This window comes from Cibotium barometz, chromosome 13 (assembly GCF_041138505.1).
Source record: "Cibotium barometz isolate CiBa-2024 chromosome 13, ASM4113850v1, whole genome shotgun sequence".
Classification (NCBI taxonomy): Eukaryota; Viridiplantae; Streptophyta; class Polypodiopsida; order Cyatheales; family Cibotiaceae; genus Cibotium; species Cibotium barometz.
In genome coordinates, this window is record NC_141058.1 from 4,695,932 (window position 1) to 4,719,135 (window position 23,204).

At 43.7% G+C, this 23,204-nt stretch overlaps 1 pseudogene; it reads right to left on the bottom strand.

The window, feature by feature from the left end:
• Window positions 1-19,567: 19,567 nt before the first annotated feature.
• On the bottom strand, window positions 19,568-22,221 carry LOC147632293 (uncharacterized; annotated as a pseudogene).
• Window positions 22,222-23,204: the final 983 nt, after the last annotated feature.

Sequence of the window (23,204 nt, forward strand, 5' to 3'; positions counted from 1 at the left end):
TTAACCTTTTTGAGATCAACGCACACTCTGAGTTTCCCATTCTTCTTTGGTATGATGACTATTGGAGAAACCCATTCTGAGTGCTCAATAGGGTATATGAATCCACATTTTACAAGCTTTTAATTTCCTCTTGTACAATCTTTGCATATTTAGGATTCATTGGGTAGGGACGTTGTTGGACTGGTTTAGCACTGCTAATCATTGGAATCGTGTGTTGCACCACCGAGGGTGGAACACCCTTCATATCATGATATGTCCAAGCAAATATGTCTTTGAATTCCTTAAGAAGCTTCTTGAGTGTAGCTTCCTCCGTCTTGGTGAGGTGGTCTTGAGCAATAAAAACTAGTTTAGACTCCTCACCCGGATCTGCTAAGTCTATCTCCTTAACTACCGCCGCAGGGCCATCGTAGACACCGCTACTCCCATTGGTATGCGTTCGTTGGGCTTTTGTGTAGACCACTTTACGTTCCCCTGTGGTAAATGATTTGAAATGCTCGGGTGCGGGGTGTAAGTCTACTGGTTCTTGTTGTGCCAGGCTTTTTTCTTTTAATTTCGCCTCCTTTTGTTGCTAAGCTAACTCTTGGTTTTGTCGCCTTCTCGCAGTACGACTTAGTTTCGGTTTCTCTTCGATTTCTGATTAGGCGACGTCATGAGGTTGCGGAATACACCACATGACACTTTGGAGGTATTGTCCCCAATTATCCGCTAACTTCCAATGAGCGTCAATAGCTCCTACATAACTAAGCCATTCTACAGTGGATCTCTCCTTGTTTATTGCACATTAGCTCGATAGCGTTGTCGCTTATGTCTCGTTTTCTTCTTACCAAGTTTTTGATTTTTGTTTTTGTCAGATTCGAACTCACTTGGTCGATCTTCCCTTGTGTCCCCCTCACTTTCGGATGAACTGCAGGAGGTCACCGTCCTAGGCCTTGAGCACATTGCTTCCACACTTGGGTGAATATTTGATTCATTTCCCCCATCAGGCTCAGAGTCAGTTTCTTCTTGAGATTCATACTCAGAGTTGCATTGGTCAGAGTCCACTACTTTCAGTGTCAGTGGAGTTTGCCGCTTTCTCGCCATCAGGAGTCAAGTGCATAACACCTATCATGTTTATTGGCACTAACGGTGGCATATCTTGCCCCTCAGGTGTTACCCAACTTGTGCCTCTATTTTCCCATGTGTCTATGGTTGCCGCTAGGTGTACCCAATCCACGTTATCCGACTCAGTCATACCCGGTTAGGACATCCATATAAGGAGAATCTTTCCCAACATCAGTCTCTTTTTTACATGTATAGCAATACCTTAATGGGGCGGAGTGAATAGTGGTATCCGATCAATTATCAATGATAACCTTGCTCCCTAAAGGATGTGCACGACCATTCTCAAGATCAAATCGAATGACAGAGTCCTGGAATTGTAAGTAGACGGTTTTTCGACCAGTCATGTACCATTTGTGCTTCCCTCATGAAAGGACATCCTAAGATCATTTGATATGACATAGGATGCTTGGAGAAATCCATTACAATGAAGGTATGTCTTACCTTGTACCCCAGAACCTTGATCTTAAGGTCCCTTAACATTCCAATAGGTTTAGCAATAGTTCTGTTTGCCATCTTAACCACTATGTTTGTGACTTCAAGGTGAGGTCTTCCCATAGATTCCCAATAGTTTTTAGTCACAATGCTCACTCCAGCACCACCATCAAGAATTCCCTTTAAAGTCAATCCCTTGGTAGTAATGGGGAGGGTTGCATTAGATTCGTCCCCTTCAAAGTACTGTCCCAACTTGTTAACAGGTATTTCAATGACCGAGTCTTCATCTAGGTTGGGTTGTAGATCCCAATGTCCCCCTTCATCTTGAAGCGTATCGGGTCTATCCATATTTGCAAATTGTGGTAACCCCGCCTTCAGTTCTCCATTGAGAAATGCCCGGAGCGCTAAGAATAGCTCAGGATCTCCGTATAACTTGGATATGATCGTGGTTCTGATTTCAGAGGACATGAAATCCATTAGCTTGGACACATTCAACGGTACTTTTTGAGACATCGCCCCTTGACTAGGGAGTGGTGAAGATGGAATCACTTCCTCTTCGATGGGGTCAGGCATTCCCTCACTAAACATTCTTTCCAGCAAGAAGGGTGGTTGCCCACTTCCTGATGTCCTATCCTCACTTTCTTCTCGAATGATACTAGGTATAGCTAACGGTTTATGGCTCCTGTGAGGCTGAACTTGTGTAGGAAACACTGTGTCTGGAATTTTGATTCTTCTAGGGTCTGCTGACTCCAGTTCTCTTTGTGTTTCTTCCACCAAACCCCTTAAGTGTGGCACTTGTTCAATTTCCTCAACTGGGTTTGGGCAGGTTCCAATCTTTTTCTTGAGGGTTTTTGACCCACGTGGCTTGTCTTGGGGAGTCTCACTCAGTTTGGGTGGTCGAGAGGGCATTAACTGACTTGGTTGTGGGGCCGAGGAAGTTTCCTTCTGTTTTCCCTTATTTATGTATTCGCTTGATTCTCCTTCGTTGAGCTCCCGAGTGGGATCCTCCCTTAAGGTAGTGGCTTTAGTCCCCATGGTTTCTATTGAATCAAAATCATCTTCAAGATCATTCATATACATGCGGTCGTCTCCTGTTCCTATGTTAGTCTTTGAAATAGGCTTGGAGCTCGTGGCATTAAGCGATCTCTTCCGCCGCGTTTTCTTTTTCTTTGCTCGAGCAATTGATGCAGTATCCCTCTCTTCGAGAATGTAGTTTTGAATTTGAAGCATTGATCATGTAACTACATTCGCGGGTACAACAGGTGTGGTTCCTCGTGCCTGGTTGGTGACCTCAACCAAATTCAATGGCGTAATCTTGGGTGTACTAGGATTATGTGGACATTGAGCAATCAAATGATCTATGCCACAACGATTACATGTAAGTACAGGCATTCCCGATGTGCTCCCTTGATTTGGTTGCATTTGAGTAGCGATCTTCTGTAGCCTATTAGGGCACTCCGCTACACGATGCGGTCCACCACACAATCGTAGCATTGAAGAGGTGGTCTCCTTGCCAAGGTATTAAGGTTTTGCCCTCTTGTGGCGAGATCAGCCGCTTGATATACAGGCTTGACTTGCCCGAAACGATCCTCCATGTAGTACTGGGAAATCATTTCAAACGTATTAATCCCATATGAAACAGTGGGGTCTATCTCCTCTTCATAATCCCCACACGCACTATGTGACTCACAACCCATCTGGTTTATAGGGGTAATCCTTAGATGTGGCGGTTGTGGTCCTAGTACTGGCGGTGGTAACGGCACAGACTGGACTACATTCGGGTTCCTTGAAACTATGTGCTGTGACGGTTGCTCGATAGGTGGTGCAGGTATCAGCGCGGGTACTTGAGGTGTGTTTGACCAGGCTAGTGGTGCCTGATTTGCCAACATACGCTTAAGTACTAGGCAATCCTTAGATTGATAGCCATACTTACCACATGCATTGCAATTCCCATTGAATTTAACTCTGAATGTGGGACATTCACTCGTGCTATGTGGTCCTAAGCAAACCGAACACCATTGTTGCTCTCTTCTTGGGTACATATGGCTATTTTGAGGAGCTCGATTACCCCTAAAGTATTCTTGGAGAGCCTTAGTAAGGTCGGTTACAGACATTTCGGATATCTTGGGCTCCTTGGCAATAGGTTTTACCGTCATTGGCTCGTGCCTAGATACTTGCGAACTAACGGATTTTGTCTCCGAAGACACCTTTTTGCCTGCAATCATCAAGTTGTCTTCTAACTGAATTGCATTGGCAGTGACTGCTTCCCACGTTGTAAGACCTCTAATGACTAGGCCATTGTATATGTCCTCGTCGCGCAATCCTCGGATGAATCTATCGAGCAGTTGGATGTTATTGAAGCGCTCATCGGGAGTGCAGCGAGAATTTAGATGCTTCAATCGACTAATAAAGTCTCTCACTGACTCCCCTTCCTCACGTTCAGCTTTTTGGAGTTGAGATGCTACTCCCCAAAGCACACCCTCACGTATGTATTCTTTCAAGAACAATCTCTTGAGAGTGGGGTAGTGAGTACGCTCTTCAACCCTTAAGGTTCGATACCAATCTTCGGCCTTCCCACTCAAGGTTAAGCCTAAGGCTTTACACTTATGCAGCTCATTGTGCTCTTCCAAGGAATCGCACACGTGTTCAAAGACTTCAATGTGCTTCCTAACATCTTCGTTACCACTGAAGTTCTGAGTGAGCTTGGCAACTTGTACTACCTTGCTTCTAGGTTCCCTCTCAGGCATCCCTCTCAGGCATGCCCCGCATGTTTTCCGCAATAGATCGTCCGATTGTCTGAGCAAACGCTGCGAGATCACCTAGGTGAGCAGGCATAGCTGGTGGAGGCACTTCTGGGATAGCCTGGTTGATAGGAGGAGTTGGCGTTGGTCTGGGTATGTAGGCAGCTGATGTAGGATATGATATGTGACTAGGCCTAGCTCCTCTTGGATAAGGGTTGTGATAAGGCGGTCGTGGAGCATACGCCATTGGCATACTAAGAGGCGTAGGAGCTACATGAGCATGAGTAGCGATAGGTACATATGGTCGATAGGCACTGGCACGCACTGTTGTAGGTACTGTTCCACTAGGGTAGCGGTGTCGTACTAACTACAGTGGTAACAGGTGCGCCTTCCGTCATGCTCATCATCGGAGTAGACATTGTGGATTCCCTAATGGAAAGTTGAGCCAAGGTTGGAAAGCTAAAGTTACTGCTCGTGGGCTCAACCTGCATTGAGACTCCAGGCGAAACAACATATGAAGGGTCTATGGGACTCACCGAGGGAGTCTCCAATTGTGACAGGGTTGGTTGTTTGGCCTTGCCCGTATCCAAAAATTTCATAGGGCCAGTGGAAACTAGGTTCACTCCCCTATTTTGCCTCTCAAATTGGATAATTCTATGAATAACCTCACATATCATTTGTTGTTGCTCCTCTAGATTAGTGGCACTAGATGTAGATCGTATGACTTCTAACCAACCTACATGGTATGTATAACCCGTGTATAGGTCAGTCAGAGTCTCCGTGTGTAGATCATATTCCCAATTTTCATTGAGAAATATCCCATCTAGACTTGGAGTGCCAACTTGAAGTGGATGCAATGTCACTTCTTATGGATTGACTTCTAGGGACCTCTACTTTAGGAAACGCATCGGAAGGCGGTAGCTCAGTAGGACCCTCATTAAACGAAGTGGGTAGAATATCCACATGGATACTCTTTGGGAGGGTAAGGTCTACATGAGATGTGAATGGCGAATCCACTACCCCTCCTTCTTCATTTACTTCGCTTGTCGCATGTTCAGAGCGTGTAGCTCTACTAAAGGTCTCTATTAGACGACTAAACATGCTAGATCCGAGTTGTGGGGCCCAAACTGGCATGTTTTGGCTTATCTCCTCAGGGTTCTTGGTAGGGTGCCCTTCCATGGCTTCTGAGTCAGAGGACGAGTCACTATCCGCTATTCGTGGATCTTGGGTTGCACTTCCTTGGGTTCCAGCTGAAGGCCAAGATGCCAACGTGGAGGGATGGTGTGAGCCTGCGTAAACTAAAACGCTTTCTAGTGGCTCAGACTCTAGCACCCGACCAGAGCGTAGATGCATGTGACGTGGGTACCCTACGAGCGTTGGTAATTACCCTTGAAGCCCACACAAGTGGTTTCTTAGGTGTTTCGCACCCCGTTTTTACTTGTTTTTATATTGTTTTGAACTCGTTCTTTACCCCCTTACTTATGGTCGAACCTGGACTAGGGCGTGTGATAGCTCGAGATGAGCGTATCGTTCAAAGGGTCCTAGCGTGCTTTACAGCACAGTGTTTGCCTATCCGGAGCTCCCGTGGTCCTCAGAACAGTCTATTTCCTTGTGGGAGAAGGGTGAAGGCTTTATCCCACATGCTCACTCCACTCCTTGGGGGGTGGGCTACATATAGAGCTCCACTTTCCTTTAGCTTTCACTTGAAAGAAAGCTATGGAGGCTTTCTCTCCTATATCTATATATCAAAAGACCGAGACAGGGGTCGGGGTCGGGGGTTTTTTTCTTTTCAAAATTTTTTTCTCTAATACAAAATTTCTTTCCTCTTCACACGTTTTTTTTTAAATAATTTTAATTTTTTTTGAAATTCAAATTTAATTTTCTTTTTCTTTTTTTTTTCTCTTTTTGAATAAAGTTTTCTAGGGTTTGGCCTTCGCCGTGGCGCAGTTCGCACACACAGCGCAGGCCTAGGGATTTAGAAATCCCCCTCACAACGCAGAAAACCAGAAAACAGAGCGCGGAACAAGATAATAACCAAGAAAACCAGAATTGCAGAAACAAATTACAGAACACGCAACAACATCAACAACATACACACAATCGCCTTTCCTACAGTATAAATTTTGCTTCACGCAGCAGACCGAGCTGCAAACTGGAGCTTGGTGCAGGGCATTTCCCCGGCAGCGGTGCCAAAAATGTGCGCTTTTCCCGCACGAGTCGGAGCTGGGGACTTGCCGGCGGACACCGTATGCGAGCCACGAATGGCTGCAAGCATACAACCAGAACCTAGCAAGCTCAAACAGAAAGCAAAGGTGTGTCACTCACCGCTCAAACCGTCGCCGTTGAAGGATTCCCGCGTCGCAGTGAAGAAGGGGATGCCGTCGCCGCTCTACCGCCTCGCCGTCGTCGTACCGCTACACAGTGCTCGATCGCTCTCTCACTCTCTCTCTCTCTCTCTCATACGCAGGAGAAGGAAACCAAGAAGATAAGGCAAGAGCACTCTTGTATTCAACACATTGAGAATGAGAGTTTTAGGGTTACATTTGACTCTTATAGGTGACTTAGCCGTTCACACATGGACGCCCATACATGGCCGGCCGATCCTAACTCTTATCCTGCTGATATTCAAGGTGCGCCTCTCATCGGCGATCACCCAATCCCTTTATCCTTTACATATGGTGCCGACAAGCCCGGCCCATGACTCAGAATATTTAAATTAATTACATGACGTAAAACATAGTACGTCTCAATGTTCGTCATAGGTTAACAGTTGAAAAAGGCTCTTTATGGCCTTAAGCAGGCTCCTAGAACATGGTATGAGAAAATTCATACATACTTGGTTGCAAATGATTTTTGCAACAGTCCAACAGAGAGTACCCTCTATGTGAAGAGGAGTAAGGACATATTTTTGGTCATCATTCTATACGTTGATGACATGTTGCTCACGGGACCCGATATAGATCAGATTTCATCCTTTAAGGTTGATTTGCAGTCATCGTTTGAGATGTCAGATTTGGGATTGTTGCAGTACTATTTGGGGATTCAGTTTATGCATCACAATGATGGCATTGTTATGCTACAGTCTAAATATATACAAAAGTTATTAAAGAGGTTTAATCTTGAAGACTGTAAACCTGTGGCTACACCTAGAGATAAGTACTCGACTTAGTCTTCAAGATGCAGGAGACTCTTTTGATGCTAGTTTATATCAACAGGTTGTTGGATCCCTTCTTGATATATGCAACACGAGGCTAGATATACAGTATGCGATCTCACAGTTGAGCAGATTTATGCATAGCCCAGGGGTAAGCTGTTAAGTGGGTTTTTCGCTATTTACAGGGCATTCAGTATTTTGGATTATTTTATTCAAAAGGGGGTGAGTCACAGTTGCATGCTTTTAGTGATTCAGATTGGGCTGGATGTTATGGGACACGAGTGTCCACTACTGGGTTTTGCTTTCGCCTTGGTGATTCATGTATATCATGGCTCAGCAAAAGAAGCAGCCTACAGTGGCCACTTCTAGCTGTGAAGCTGAGTATAGGGCAGCTTTTACAGCTACATTTGAGTGTGTGTGGCTCAGACGTCTTATGGTGGCTGATTTGGGTGTTGGACAATCGTCTAGCACTACCATTTTCACTGACAGTCAGAGCGCATTAGCAGTTACGAGAGGAACCCAATGTTTCATGCTGGCACTAAGCACATTGAGGTACATTACCACTATATCAGGAAAAGACTCTCCAGTAGAGATCAGCTTGGTCTATGTGCCTACACATGATAACATGGCAGATTTATTCACGAAGGCTCTTCCTCATGAAAAGTTTGAAGCTTTTTGTAAATTCTTGGGCTTACTGCCTTTTCAGGATTGATCATCCATACCCTGTACATGTTCACATCATTACTCCAAGGGAGATTTGTAGCGTTATATGGTAGTGATGTGTGTGAATACACTTAGGATCACCGGGACACTTTTTCCCTCACTAGGAGGCTTTTTTTCCCGTGCGTATGTACACCCTCTTATCTACTCATTTTCGGGTGTGTACTTATCTTTTGTATCTGGCACACATTTGTTCATTCTAATCTAGTGAGTTTGTGTGCTCTCAAGCTTCTCTATATTGTGTGTGTGCATTGTTGCAACCCTAACCCTAATTCCAACAGCAGGTACTACATAACATTCATTGTTGATGACCCACGAGGAAAGTGTGGGTGTATTTTATGAAGGAGAAGAGTGAAGTGTTCACTCATTTTCAGAATTTCAGAGAGATGACTGAAAAATGGGCAAGAAAGCATGTGGTGCCTAAGGTTCAGATAGAGGGGGAGAATACTTCTTCAATGAGTTCTCAGAATTCTTGCGAAAAAATAGCATTCAAAGACAATTTACATGTAGATACACTCCGCAACAAAATGGAGTTGCTGAGCAGAAAAACAGGAACATTGCAGAGATAGCACGAGAATTAATGGCAGAGAAGAATATCTCACATAGCTATTAGGTTAAGGCTACGTCTACAGTAGTTTATATCATGAACAGGACTCCTACTATAGCCATACATGATGTAATGCCAGCAGAGAAGAAGTTTACTAGCAAGAAACCTGATTTGTCTCACTTAAAAGTTTTTGGATGTATTGCATATGTGCATGTGCTAGATGAGTTGCGTACTAAGCTAGATTCAAAGGCCAAAAAATGTGTGTTTATTGGGTATTCCCTTGAGAAAAAGGGATATAGATGCTATAATTCTGCTACACGTGAATTGAGGGTAAGCAGGGATGTTGTATTGGATGAGATGAGTAGATAGTATGCTGCTGAAAAAGATGTTGTTGGGACTGATGTGTAAGTGGAAACGTGGTTGCACAGAATGTAAGTCAGTAGTCACAGTCATTGAGTGGACCGGGAGAGTCCTCATTTAGTGGTTTGGTTGATAGACCATGGAGTGGCAGGCTACGTCATAATACCAGTCCTAGAAATATTGTTCGTACATTGCATAAAGGTAAAGAGACAGTGATTGAGCCCCTTGGTATGCCTGATATTTCTATAGAGGGCATTCTCTTAATGATGGAGAGTCTAGTGGCTTGGAGATGAGGCTTGATGAGGAGCATGGGATTCTAGCAATGAGCACACCTAGTGTGAAGAAGGCTATGGAAGACATGAATGCAACGTTATGAAGATCTAGAAGAGTCAGAGGTTGACTTATGACGGTTATGTGGCACATCACTATGCTTATATGGCAAAAGTTGTGTAAGTTGTAGAACCCATATGTTTTGATGAGGCTATTGGAAATGTGTGCTGGGAGAAAGCTATGGATGAGGAGATGGATGCATTGTATGAAAATGAGACTTGGGATTTGGTACCATTGCCTGATGGCAAGAAAGCTATTGGCTATTAGTGGGTGTATAAGGTGAAACATAACAGTGATGGTAGCATAAGCAAGTACAAGGCTAGACCGGTAACCAAAGGATATGCGTAGACACATGGGATTGATTATGAGGAGACATTTGCCCCAGTTGCAAAGATGGCAATTGTGAGAGTTGTGATTGCGGTGGCTACAAACTAAAGGTTGGTTTTTACATCAGATGGATGTAAAAAGTGCGTTCTTGCATGGCAACTTGCAAGAAGAAGTGTATATGGATCAACCACCTGGTTTTGAGGATTCAAGTCACCCAGAATATGCGTTCTTGCATGGCAACTTGCAAGAAGAAGTGTATATGAGGATACAAGTCACCCAGAATATGTATGTAAGCTTCATAAGGCCTTGTATGGGCTGAAGCAAGCTCCACGAGAATGGCATGACAAGATTGCTGAGTATGTTATCACTCTTGGTTTTTATATGGTAGATGCAGGTCACTCTTTGTATGTGCGCAAGAGTGATAAGGATATTGTGGTCATCACCATCTATATAGATGATCTTATTGTTGGGGGTGACAACTTGGATGAGATTGAGCATGTGAAAAGTCTTCTCAAAAGAAAGTTTGAGATGGAGGATTTGGGAGATCTGCGCTACTTTTGGGAATTGAGGTCATTCGCACACCTGAGGATATTTGGCTGTCACAGAGACAATATTTATTGGACATGTTGTCTAAGTATGGGATGGCTGATTGTAAGCCAATCTCGGTGCCATTAGATGGTTTCGGCAAGATTAGTGCGAATGTAGGCTATGTGTTGGAGGATCCCACCATGTATAGGAAGATTGTGGGAAGTTTGATCTATGTCACGATCAGCAGGCCAGATTTGAGTTACACTGTTGGCTTAGAGAGCCAGTTTATACAGATTCCACACAAACCACATCTTGACAGTGTGCGACACACACTTCAGTTTTTTAGGGCCACTGTTGATTATGCATTGTTTTATGCAGTAGGTGTACCATTGGAGCTATATGGATACACAGATGCAGATTGGGCAGGTAGCATCTCAGACAGAAGATCTACCAATGGATTTATGTTTTCATTAGGGAGTGCTACTATGACATAAAGTAGCAAGAAGCAGTCCACAGTTTCATTGTCGAGTACAAAGGCAGAGTACAGAGGAGCTACGATGGCAACGTGTGAGGTAGCTTGGTTACGCAAGCTACTTATTGATTTGGGGTTGCAGGTGGAGAGAAAGGTTGTCATATTGTGACAATCTTAGTAGTATACAGTTGGCCAAGGAACTCAGTTTTCTATGCACGGACGAACCACATTGAGGTACATTACGAGAGAGTCTTGGCAGGTGACATCGACTTGGCCTACGTCAGCACACACGGTCAGGTCACTCACATCTTCACGAAGGCCTTGGGAGCTGAGAAGGTCCACAGATTTTGCGATATGCTTGGAGTTCATGAGCTAGACTTGAGCTTGAGAGGGAGTGTTAAGATGTCGAGCTCAAAATGAGCTGACACTCACCAGGCGCCTGTATGACTGTTCGATATTTATATCACTGGCGGGTTTGGTAGGTGGCACCAACATATCTTCATCAGAGATTCTACAGCTGGATTACACCAACTAGTCCACACCTACCCAGTCCGCTTCACGTGTTCACATTATGGACCACTTGTATATAGTCTATTATGTGTTAGTCACTTTATCTTCTTTGTAGACCTCTTTTGTTGTGTGAAGAAGAAGAAGAATTTTCAGTCTCACTTTGTGTGTTCTCTTCTAGGGTTTGTGTGAGTGTGTGTGCGCGTGCAAGAGCTCAAGCTCTCTTCTCCCCTGCATCTTTTCAAGCATCTATGGTAGGGACTACGTCTTCGTGTGTGTGCTGGCTCTCACTACCCCAACTGACTTTGTAACCTTCTTCCTAGTGCTAGCAAGTTTTGACCATTGCCTCCTCATGTTCAATGATAAGTGTAAAAGTTGGGGCCAAGTGAGATTTGGTTTCTGTGACCTTACGTCAGATGCTAAGTCATACGGTTCTATTTCCTTTCCCATTGAGAAGTCTTCCATGCTAATGTTCCTTCTAGGCTTTCTGGTTTCTTGCTCGTTTCCACTTTCTCTTTCTTCTTCTCCATCTCTGACTCTTCCTCATTCTCACTCTCATGGACTCTAGCTCTCTTAACCGGCATGGCATCCACTTCTACTGATGACTCCTCCAACTCGAGCACATTTACTACTCTATCCTCATGGACTTGGGGTGAAGGTGGTAACTCGGCTGTGGAACTAGTGGTGCTTGTGGTGCAGGTGGCCTAGGCCTCGCAATTGGGTACATATCTCTTGCACTCCTCCTAGGGTAAGGGCAATTACACATCTTGTGCCCCTTCTCATTGCAATTGTAACATATATACTCCTGCATCTGTCGCCTAGGGGGTGGTTTTGGTGTTTCTCTAGGGGCATGGCCTCTAGGTCCTTCAATCATATGAAGAGTGAGGTTTTCTATTTGTTCCGTCAACCGTTGCAAAACATCTTGCTGGGGAGTCGTTGGTCCAGCTTGAGGCTTGGGTGCATGTTGTGGTTCGTTGCAAACAGAGGAATTTGGGGGGGTATTTATACAAATTTTTGGGTCAAAGGGCTGGGGGGAGACAAGGGGTGGCCTCTCCCATGTGAGATGGGCCAATGTAGAGGGGCCTTTGGAAGGGCCAAAATGGTGGGGATGTAGAGAGAAGGGAGTAAGCTTGGAAGCTACTCCACATAGGAGAGAAATTAATCTATACAAGATGCCATGCCCCTTGCGGTTTACCCAAGAGAGCAAAAAATTTGAATTACGAGGGGAGTGTGGTGAAGTGCTCCTACGATGAGACAGGGTCATTGCAGTCACCGCTGATGGCGAGCTTTGCTGATGCTACCGATGAAGGTACTTGAGCTCGAGATATCTCCATTTGCAGGCCATGGCAAGATGGATGCATCCATATGTATCCACGGTGAAGATTTCCTCGTTGAACTATGGTGAAGCTACTATGGGTGGAGATTTTTATTACCAAGGCCCTAGTATGCCCAAGGGTGAGCATAAGGGTGAATAACTTATTGTAGTTTATTGGGTTTTATGTACATATATACATGGGTTGAGCTCACTATAATTGTGAAACCCTGAGTTTTATTTAAGGCTACTATGCCATAAGATAGATAGTAATTGATAGAATATATACATGGATATGTGGAATGGTATATATATATATATATATATATATATATATGTATATGGATATTTATGTGAATAAATGGATGGTAGTAGGTGATACAGGATACTAATATATACATGTCACTATATATTAGTATCCTGTATTACCTACTACCATCCATTTATTCACATAAATATCCATATATATATATATATATATATACACACACACACACACACACACACACACACACACACACACCGAGAGAGAGAGAGAGAGAGAGAGAGAGAGAGAGACTAAATAGATACTAAGTGTAAATGGGTAGTATTATGGTGGAATTAATATTGCTTATATATAATAGAATAGAAAGGTGAATGGGTGTGTGTACTATATATGTGTAATATATATATATATATATATATATATATATATATAATGGTGATGTATGAGTGATTAAATAAATATAAGTAAATAAGTATGTAAGTGATATGTGAAAGAAATGGTGGGGAGAGTTATTTTTTTAAATGGGTTTTTTATATATATGTGTATGAGAGTGTGAATGGTGGCTAAATTGGGTTTTTTATATATATGCGTATGAGAGTGTGAATGGTGGCTAAATTGGGCTCAAATTATGCAAATTCGGGTGTGAAAGTGGGCGAAATTATCCAAATATGTAAAGATATGTGAGGACGTGTGTGGAAAACTAAAATTGGGGGTGTATACTAAGGCGGGTTTCACACACGTCCGTGGATGCGTGCGCCGCCAAACGCGCGTCAAGTGCATATCTGCCACGTATTGGACGGTGCGCCTTCACTATTCACACCTCCTCCTCGCGTCCGATAGGTGGCATGCCTACTCACGGACGAGAAACCCTGCTTCGTGATGACCGGCATGCTCCTCTCGCCCAAGCGCAATCCCCGTGCTTGCGTGCTCTACAGCGTCAAGCACGTCCTCTCCCGCCTTCGCCCCATCACACCTTGCTCTCGCCATCTCTGCATCATGCGAGTATAAATGGGCGTTCGCTGCATCAAGCAGGTACGCATTCCAACTGTGGGTTTCACAAGTGCCAAACTGCAACATTGATCATCGAACAGGTATGCTCCAGAGATTATGTGTTCTCTTCACTATTTTTTATCATGTTTCCTCTTCTCTAGCGCTGGTTTGGTGTGTGTTCTTAACAGCAATTACTTTTCTTCACAGTCTTGCCAAGAAACCAGAATGCTTTTTGTTATCATTAAACCTTTAGTTTAATACTTTCTTCTACTTGGATGTGAGATTTTCATATGGGTTATCATACTGTTGATATGCATGCATGTGTATATTAGGTAGGAACACAGAATTTATCATTTGCAAACACCATTGATTAGATATGCGATGTATGTGTAGATATTGAAGACATAGATTATATTAAGCATCTACCTGTTTGAACACATGTAAGCATCTACCTGTTGGAATAGATTACTCATGGTACTTGTGTATCTGTCTTGAGCTTCTGGAACGCTAGTTTCATAAGATAAATTTGTGCTTGGCTTTTTGCTACTGTTAGAAATAAGAGGTCCTGCACTGCAACTGCAATTTGGTATGTAGAAGCTGCCTTTTTATGGTATTATAAAGCTATAATGTTGGCACCAAAATTTTGCAACTCGTGTTCACCATTAGTGCTCCTTTAATCTGCATTTAATCTGCACAACATGCTGTTCTAGCACTCTCTGCAGTCTCGAGGCCTGCAATAGCTATGGATTATACTAAGAGAGAGAGAGAGAGAGATACTCATTCTAGTGTCTTGTTGCCCCATCCATTGTAGTATAGTGCCAGAGAATGTCGATGCAACGACTTCTAACTGATTCCCAAGTTGATGAAGACTTTGTTGACACCACACAATCTTTCTTCAGTGAGAGCCAGATGTCTAGTTCTTCACTGAGAGATTGAACTCCCGAGCTGGAGGCAATGTAGAGGAGATGCGAGGGATACTAGCAAGCACTTTGGCCGAGGTCCAAGCTGTAGCAACAGAAGATGCCAATGACATACTTGAACGAGGACAAAATGGGGCCGATGATATTGGGTATGAGTATCAGAGCACAGATGATGTTGAGAATGATGGTTGTGGCTCGGGATCCAATCGACGTGACAATCTGGCAAGGTCCATGTATCGTGAGTACCTTCGACAATATGTTGATCTTGAGGACATTGCAGACGAGGAGGAACTTGGTTGATGTGGGTTGGAGACCAGGAGGAACTTGAGATTACATGCATGTGTGGTGTTAACTTTCCATTGCATCAGTAAATTTTTAGTGTTAATGCAGGTGCTATTGATATGGTGGATATCTATTCTCTAATATGGTGGATATTTCTTCTGTGATATACATGGTTTCAAAGCAATGATGACTGTGTCTTTTATGTTTCTTGGAATAGAAATGTATTTTTGTCTTCACATATTGATACTAACTACTTCTTGCATTTGGGAAGGGGGGAGATGGTGCAATTATCCACACTCACTGTCTCCCCCTTTCTCGAAGAGGGCTTCGGTGTAGCCACACTTGTTTTGTGGTGTCTCTTTTGGACGAAAAACATCCAACGTTTTGGTATGATATCTTTGCAGGCGACGGGCGGTGTTTGTGAAATGGACCATGGGGATGTTTGCGGACGCAACCAAAAGTGTGCGTCCACCTTGCCTGACACGTTGTTGCGTCCGCCGGATGCTTGTGAAACCCGCCTAATATATAGGTGTTCGTGCGTGCGTGCGTGTGTGTGTGTGTGTTAAGGTAAGTTAGTGTCTGTAAATGGGTTAGAAAGTAAGTGTGTTAGTATGTGGAAAACGAGAGAACATGGTGAATAAATGAGTGTGTGTGTGTGTGTGTGTGTGTGTGTGTACGGGGTTAGACGGGATGAGAGAGTGGGCCGAAAATGGGCATGTGAAAGGGGTTTAAGGTGTGCGTGTGCGGTGAGCATGTGTAAGAGTGCTTAGGGGCTAAAGCTAAGTGATATTAGAACTAAGGCTAGAACTTACAGGGAAAACTTATTAAAGCTTTTTTTTAATAGATAAGAGTGTTCTAACTTCTACTTGCTGTCGAACTGAGAGAGGGAGGAAATGGACGCAGCGCGCGAGCTCAAGGGAAGAGTGTGGAGATGCACGCCTTGACCAGAGGGGAGAGGAGGTAATGTGTCGATATCAGTGAGAGAGGGGCAGCTGTTGTCGCCTTTCTTGCTAGAGGAAGAAGGGGCTCGTGTGTTAACTGTGTACGCACCCATGGTGGGGAAGGAGAGGGCTCGTGCACTGCTGCTGTGTACACACGAAGGAGAGGGCGAAAAGATAGTGTTGCCATGCTGAGGGTAGAGAGAAGAGAGGCCGTCGGTGAGCTTGAGAAGGGGGCCTGCTTGTGCAAGTCCTGAGAGAAGCTTTCCACCGTTTGCCATCGAGGAGGAAGGAGAGGGGACCCTTGGTCGTTGCCTTGCACGCGGCCGAGAATAAGAAAGAAAGCTTCCATTTTTGCTGAACCTATTGGGAACTCCTCTCTTAACCTTATAATCTTGTAAAATAAATCCATCTCCCTTTAAAGGTCGTTTCCCACAACCTTAACACAGGTTTTTTTAAAAACATGTTCATCCCTCAAGGATTCCCCACGCGGCTATCAAATCTTCAAAACTCCGATCTCGTGCCCATGATTTTATCGGAGACTCCCAGTCTGTTGCATAGATAAAATGAATAATAAAAATAGGAATATACATAATATAGTAAATATATATCAAACTAATAATAAATAGAAAACCAGTAAATAAAATAGAATAAATACTAATAAATGTATACAAGGTATAATAGAAAAAAGAGTATAGTAAATAATTTAGTAAATAAGAAATACGAAATAAAAATAAGGAATAAATAGTAAAAAATAGATAAAAATGGCGCTTATGGTGCCCCCTTGTTGTATCTCCCTTGTATCTAGAAGTGATATTTCGATTGGCCTACGTTGCCCCTATTTTGCCTCTCCCTCTCATGTACTCTAAGGGAGTGTATCCAACTGTATATCTTCCTGATTAGTGTCAGGAAAAAAACCGACCTTTAGTGTAAAAAAAACCAGCTAAAATTTCCAAAAACCAGTCAAGATTGAGGCTAGCCTTAAGATCGGCTTGATTTTTACAAATTTAGTTATAAAAACCGGATGCGAGGTCGAGGAAAATGCTCTCCTTTTTTTCACTGGTTTGGAAGAATGTTTTTTTTCTCAAAACTGATTAATTTAAATCTCTTTCTGTAATGGGTTGTTTTTAATTTAAAAAACGCCTTGAAGCATTGTTATAACTTGGAACCTGGCACCACAGAGGAAAAATGTGTATATAATACTCTACCTGCCATGATTGTGACTTAAAAAAAGGGGCCAAAGTAATAATGCAAGAAAATATGTTTTTGCTATGAGTGACACGGAAGGTACAATATAGGGTAGAGCTATAAGTTGTGCAATGATTAGTAGTGTGTTCAACTCATCTTTGAGACAAATCAAGTCGTACCTAAGGTAAGACTAGGGTTTGGAACAAGAGTCCATTAAGTCTAAGGTAAGACAAGCTCTAGAGTCCAAACCTTAAACGCACTTGGATTTAATAGGAGTAGGAGAGGCAAATGATGTGAATAAATCACCTCTACGAGGCAGATGATGTGAATAAAAGAGGCCATATTGATAAAGACTTGGTTGTCACTATATTGGCTTCACTAAAATAACCACCGTTTTTTTTTTTTTAAGTCACCTTTTTTTGACCAGGGATCGAAGACAGGTGTCCCTCGAGCACACTCTCACACATTTATGAATATCCATAGGGTGCCATCCTAGGGATTGAACAAATAACTTGGGTTTTGGAAGCCCGGGCTAGATTGACCACTAGTGAACATAAAAGGGGCTGAGATTGGATTAGTTGATGTATATGCATCCAATGTGGAGGCAGAGAGGAGGCAAATGTGGGATTTTTTGTTCAACTTGGAATGGGACATCCCTATCCTCTTTGGAGGAGACTGGAACTTTGAAAATTCTGAGGAGAGTGCACCACAGCACTGGAAGGAATGGATAAGAAAATTTGATGCAATTGCAAATGGATGTTAAGGCATTTCTGGCACCTACATGGAGTAATAGACATGAACAGGGGGGGATTTGTGGCTAAAAGACTAGATAGGATATATGCTTCAGAGCAAGCCTCTTGGCTAAATCATGAATTGGAAGGCAAACTACTGCATATGCATTCAGTATCAGATCATATCCCCTTGATGCTAAGATTCAGAAGCAAGACTCAGAGAAGAGTGAACAAAGGCCCACCTTTGTTTAAGTTTAATGTATCTATGCTGAAAGACGAAGCCTTTTGCAAGGATTTGAAGGATGTATGGCTGGAAGCCAGGAATGAGGGTAATGACCCATATAGCAGATGGGATGCTGGTGTCCAAGCTATCACATCCCTAGCTAAGAGAGAAGGGAAGAAAAGGGCCAAGGCCAGGAGGAAAGAGGAGGACAAGCTAGAATATGTTCTCAGCTGTGTTAGGGCTGCATGTGGATCAAGCATGCAAGAGCTTCACCTGCTCCACCTCCTTCACAATTTGGAGGAGCATGCCAAAGTTATGGAATCTAAAAAAGCTGAGTCTGCCAGAGTGCAAGCTGGACTATATTGGCTAAAGGTAGGAGACACTCTTAGCAGGGTATTCTTCAAGTCTTTGAGGGCCAAGGATGCAGAATACATCAGTGCCATCAAATGCCCAGATGGTAGAATAACCTCAGATGATTAAAGTCTTTGCCTGTCAGTTATTTGCAGATGACGATTGTAACATAGCAAGATGTGAGAAAGAGAGCTTGACAGCTTTGGTGCATTTACATGATCTTTCCACTTAACAGAGACTAAGGAGTACTTACTTGCAAGATTTCCTTCCTAGAAGTCTTCCTTGACAACTTAGTGTGCATTCCAATTTGGAGGACCATTGCCTATACAAAGTATTCATAAACTGCTAAGGTTACGGAACTTCCCTCAATACCTTCAAGACATCATTTTCAAGAATAGCATTTCTATGGGTGACAGCAAGGTAAAACTCATTTTGGAACTACTATAAGAGGTTTATCCTATTCTTTGCTAACATTGCTAACCCTGATAAAAATTTGGAACGAAGTGCTAGCCTCCTCCTATGAGTACAAAAGCTTTCAACTTTATAATGGCTACTCTCATTACTTTCTGAGTTGAGAAAAGGATAGGGCTACACCTAAAAAGGGTGCAAGGACTGCATCTATAATTACAGCTCAGTTCATAAATACGTGATTTGTCATCTCTCAGAAGAGCTCTTGGTCAGCCACAAAAAGTCACCCCATATTACCTGCACAGGAAACAACCTTGAGAGTACCAACAAGACACTGTTTTCCATTCTAACAAATTTCGTTGCAAGATTCTTGGCATACAGTGTCCCAACAAACACAATGCCTTTTAGTTCAGCCTACAGAATTGGGCAGATATACCCACAAAATTCATCATTCTTAACCTACGTGTGATAATGTAAGAAAGGCTAGGAGGAAACTCCTTAGCAATGCTTACTAATCATTGAGAAACTTGAACATTGAGAAACTTGAAGAGACGCAATTACATGCCGCTCACGAAATGTTTGTAGAAAATTTAGAATGACTTCAACTTTAAAAACGAGAATGTTGCACAAGGCAATAACATCCTATCGTTTTTTGCTCAGAAGTACAATATAAAGCTTCAATACAGAGGACTTGGACCCTAAAACATCGTGAAACTCACATCAGAAGATGCAAAGAATACTTTGGGGGGGGGGGGGTGGTGTGGACATGGTAAGCTTAATGAAGTTCATGAAACAACCCACTCAACCTAGAACCTCTGCAAGCAAAGAAAAGGAACAAAAAAGGCAACTAAACCTTGAAGCTCAACAAAAGCAAGAACACCCAAAGAGTGCAAAATCATTCCTTGTCAAACAATCTTTGCAAGCCGACTACACCCGCCAAACCAACCCCAACAACTACCACCCGGGCTGCAAAAAAACACAAGAATCAAAGAAACCTAAGGCAACATATGTACACTTATAACAGATGTATTGCCAGGTAGCTACTTGAGGCACAAGGGTACTATAAAGGTAATTCACTTACAAGGCAGTAACAAAATTCCTCAGACCAAGTACAGAAAATTGACTCAACAAAAGAAGAAGAAGGCTCCTTGCCACAAGCAACCATCAAAGCTAATTGAGTTATGCCAAGCTGGGTTTGTAAGTTCCTACTTTCTCCATGTCTGGGCTCAGGTCTTCCAACTCAGGCCCATGGAAGTCCTATACCAAGTCATCAAAACAGAATCGTCCAGTCCAGCCCTTCAGCCTCAAAACATGCTCCTCGCATGCTCCTGTGCATTCCAAAGTGCGCACTATTGCAACTTGGTGGGCTTGATCCAACCTTACTGCCCAAAAGAAAACGTTCTCATTTGCTGGCTGAATTCCTTCAGGGTCTTTATCAATTGCAAAATTCACAAGGTAGACCTGTGCTGAGTGTTGCCACGCATACACAACAGCCCTCTCATAATGGTGTAACACATCATCATGTTTCCCCTCGACAAGAAACTCAAAACCAAATTTTGGGAAGTGACCTCTATCCCACACCAAAGTATCAAGGCGCATTCTGCTACGTCTAGAACCTTCCGCCACCACTTCCTTCACCTCAGGCAAGACGAGGGCCCCAACCTCGGGGTAGGCATGTTGAACCACTGTCTTGATCCTGCACATAAAAGCAAACTGCAGTGCATACTCGGAAGGAGAGCCAGACGCATTACAACACTCAGGCCTGCATATTGCCTGGCCATCAAGGGCTCGTATTGTTTCCTGGATTACCCACGGACGATCAACTGCAGACTGTGAGCCAGGAGGTTTGTCTACCTGCTGATTTATGAAGGAGCAGCGGCGCAATATGGCAGACCGGAGCAACGGAGAAGAAATCCTCACAAAATAATCAAACTCATGCTCTCTGGCAACCAGAACACCTTTTGCAAGCAGATCACGGATATGTGCCACTGACTGGAAGACACGCTCCTCCGACTCCAAGAAGCTGGCTAGGAGATCATAATGGGAGTGGGACCATGTTCTAAAGTACTGCATCATCCTGCTGTAAGTTGCCTGTCCAAAGACATATCTGGCGAGCTTCGAAGAATCTGAGAGCTTTAACCAAGCTCTATAACTGGAGGCCTCTTCTTGCATCATGAATGCCAAGCAAGTCCCAACCAGTCCCTTGTGCCCACTTGTCCACTCCCATATGGAGGTTGCAATTTGTGCCACATCACGGATAATGCCCAAATTATCCACATTAGCCTGTTGTATCAGCTCTACAATGTCTGCTACATCAAAGGCTGATGATGTAACCATGTGATCGTGCGGAAATGGAGATAGTCTGCTTGGAGAACTTCCAGGGACATAGTCAACATTGGAGGCTTCAGCTTCAGCTTTTCTTCGCCTGTACTGAGCCTCAAGGAGGTCCTTCACTGTCTCTACGCCCACCAGCAAAAATCCCTTCAAGTTGTAGGAGTTGCTATCATTCTTCATGTTCCTGATAGTATGAAAGAGTTCATCCAGACAGTCGGCTGACAGGTGCAGCAAACTATCAGCTTCATCAAAGATGAGTGTCACTGGAGTTGCCAGGTTCCTCTTGAGAAAGTAAGAAAGGAACATTCGGTCAGTGCCAGCACCTTCTGCTGGTTTCCGCTAGATGTAAATACTCACAAAAACATGTCCACATAGTGGACGCATCCCAGCTTTGCCTGGCAGCCCCCATTCCTTGAACATAAACTGGACATGCAGCATTGCTCCCCTCCTTCAGCGCCTTTGCAACAGCAAAAGCTAGAGTAGTCTTTCCACTCTGCCTCCTGTCACACAAAACACAATATTTGCCCTTCCTTAGATCGTCTACAAGGGATTCAAACCCCCGAGGCGTCAGATAATAGTAGTCTTCAGGGTTCACAGCATGCCCAGCCCCAAATCGACGAGGTAGCCTCTCCTGTACCTTCAGTTGATATCGCCAGCCCTGGTTAGCTTGCAGACGAAATCCCGAGGGTAAAGGTAGCAAGACGCCATCCACAACTGCTTCAAGAGCCATGTCCTTGTTCGTTTCTCCGCCTGTGAGCATGCGGATGGCATCTGATACCAAGGTTCCAGCAGGAAAGCTCCAGCTTCTTGTCACGCCATAAGTCACTCTGATTTGTGGTTCTCCCTGCATCGCTCCTTTTCATCACTTTCCTCCATCATTCGTGGTCCTCTCCATCATTCCGCCATGCCCGATCATCGTAGGGTTTTTCCTGGACGCGCGCGCGCGTGTGTGTTTTTCCTCATGCTACATGCCTTCCTCTTCTCCTCCATCATTCCGCCCTGCCCGATCATCGTAGGGTTTTTCCTGGACACGCGTGTGCGTGTGCGTGTGCGTGTTTTTTTACGTCGTATTGATCTGTCATAACATGTTGAATACCAACTCCATGACGAGAGAGAGAGACCAGCGCTTTTATGAAGGTGCTTATTCACCCAATTTCATCATGGGTGCTGCCAGCTTTCAGTGGGCACTGAATTATTGAGTCTAAAGTTTAGTAAAAAAAATATGACGTTGACTTTATACCTACCTACCCCCTCCCTTCTCCGTCACCCGCCCCTCCTACGCACCTCTTCCCCTCAGCGCCTGTATACACACATAGGCGACACCGATTCCTCTACTTTGTTCATGCTTTAAGCCAGACTCATACAAGCACTTGCTGGTCTCTACGCATGGTGGGGAGGAAGAGCATGTGCTCGCGAGCTCGTCCTCTGAAAGAAGATGGATGGCCGTAAGCAATTCGTCCTGGTACTATAACAATCCTTTTGCGAATGACAGAAAGGACCCCTCAAAGGATTGGGGTTATGAAAATACATAAGAGAAGGAGAAGGCGGACAACGAAGACGACAACGACAACGACGAAGAGACATGCAGGGTTCTCTCTATAAATGACCTTGGACGATCTCTGGTTTTTTTCGCCTATATGTCGTGTCGAGAAGCATGCAGAAGACGGAAGAGACACGAACACGTGTCCAAGACGGGTGTGAAAATCTGCACGTTGCTAAATTAAAACCTTAATTTGATGTTGACGTTACAAAAGACCAATATCATGAAAAAATAATTAATTAAAATACACCCAAAAAAACGTTTTGGGTGCATATCCTGAAGTTTTGCGGATGTTGGTTCAACTATAGACATTCTCTTCCCAACAAAAAGCAATAAGGACTGCACACATTTCTCACTACCATTATGATGATGGCTTGTCCAAACTGAACATTTAGGACACAATGCAAAATTGGTAGCAACAACACCACATTTAGAATGCCATTGCTTACACAAAATCTTTACTTTATACTATGTCGAAGCATTTGGCCTTGGCTTTTCCTCCA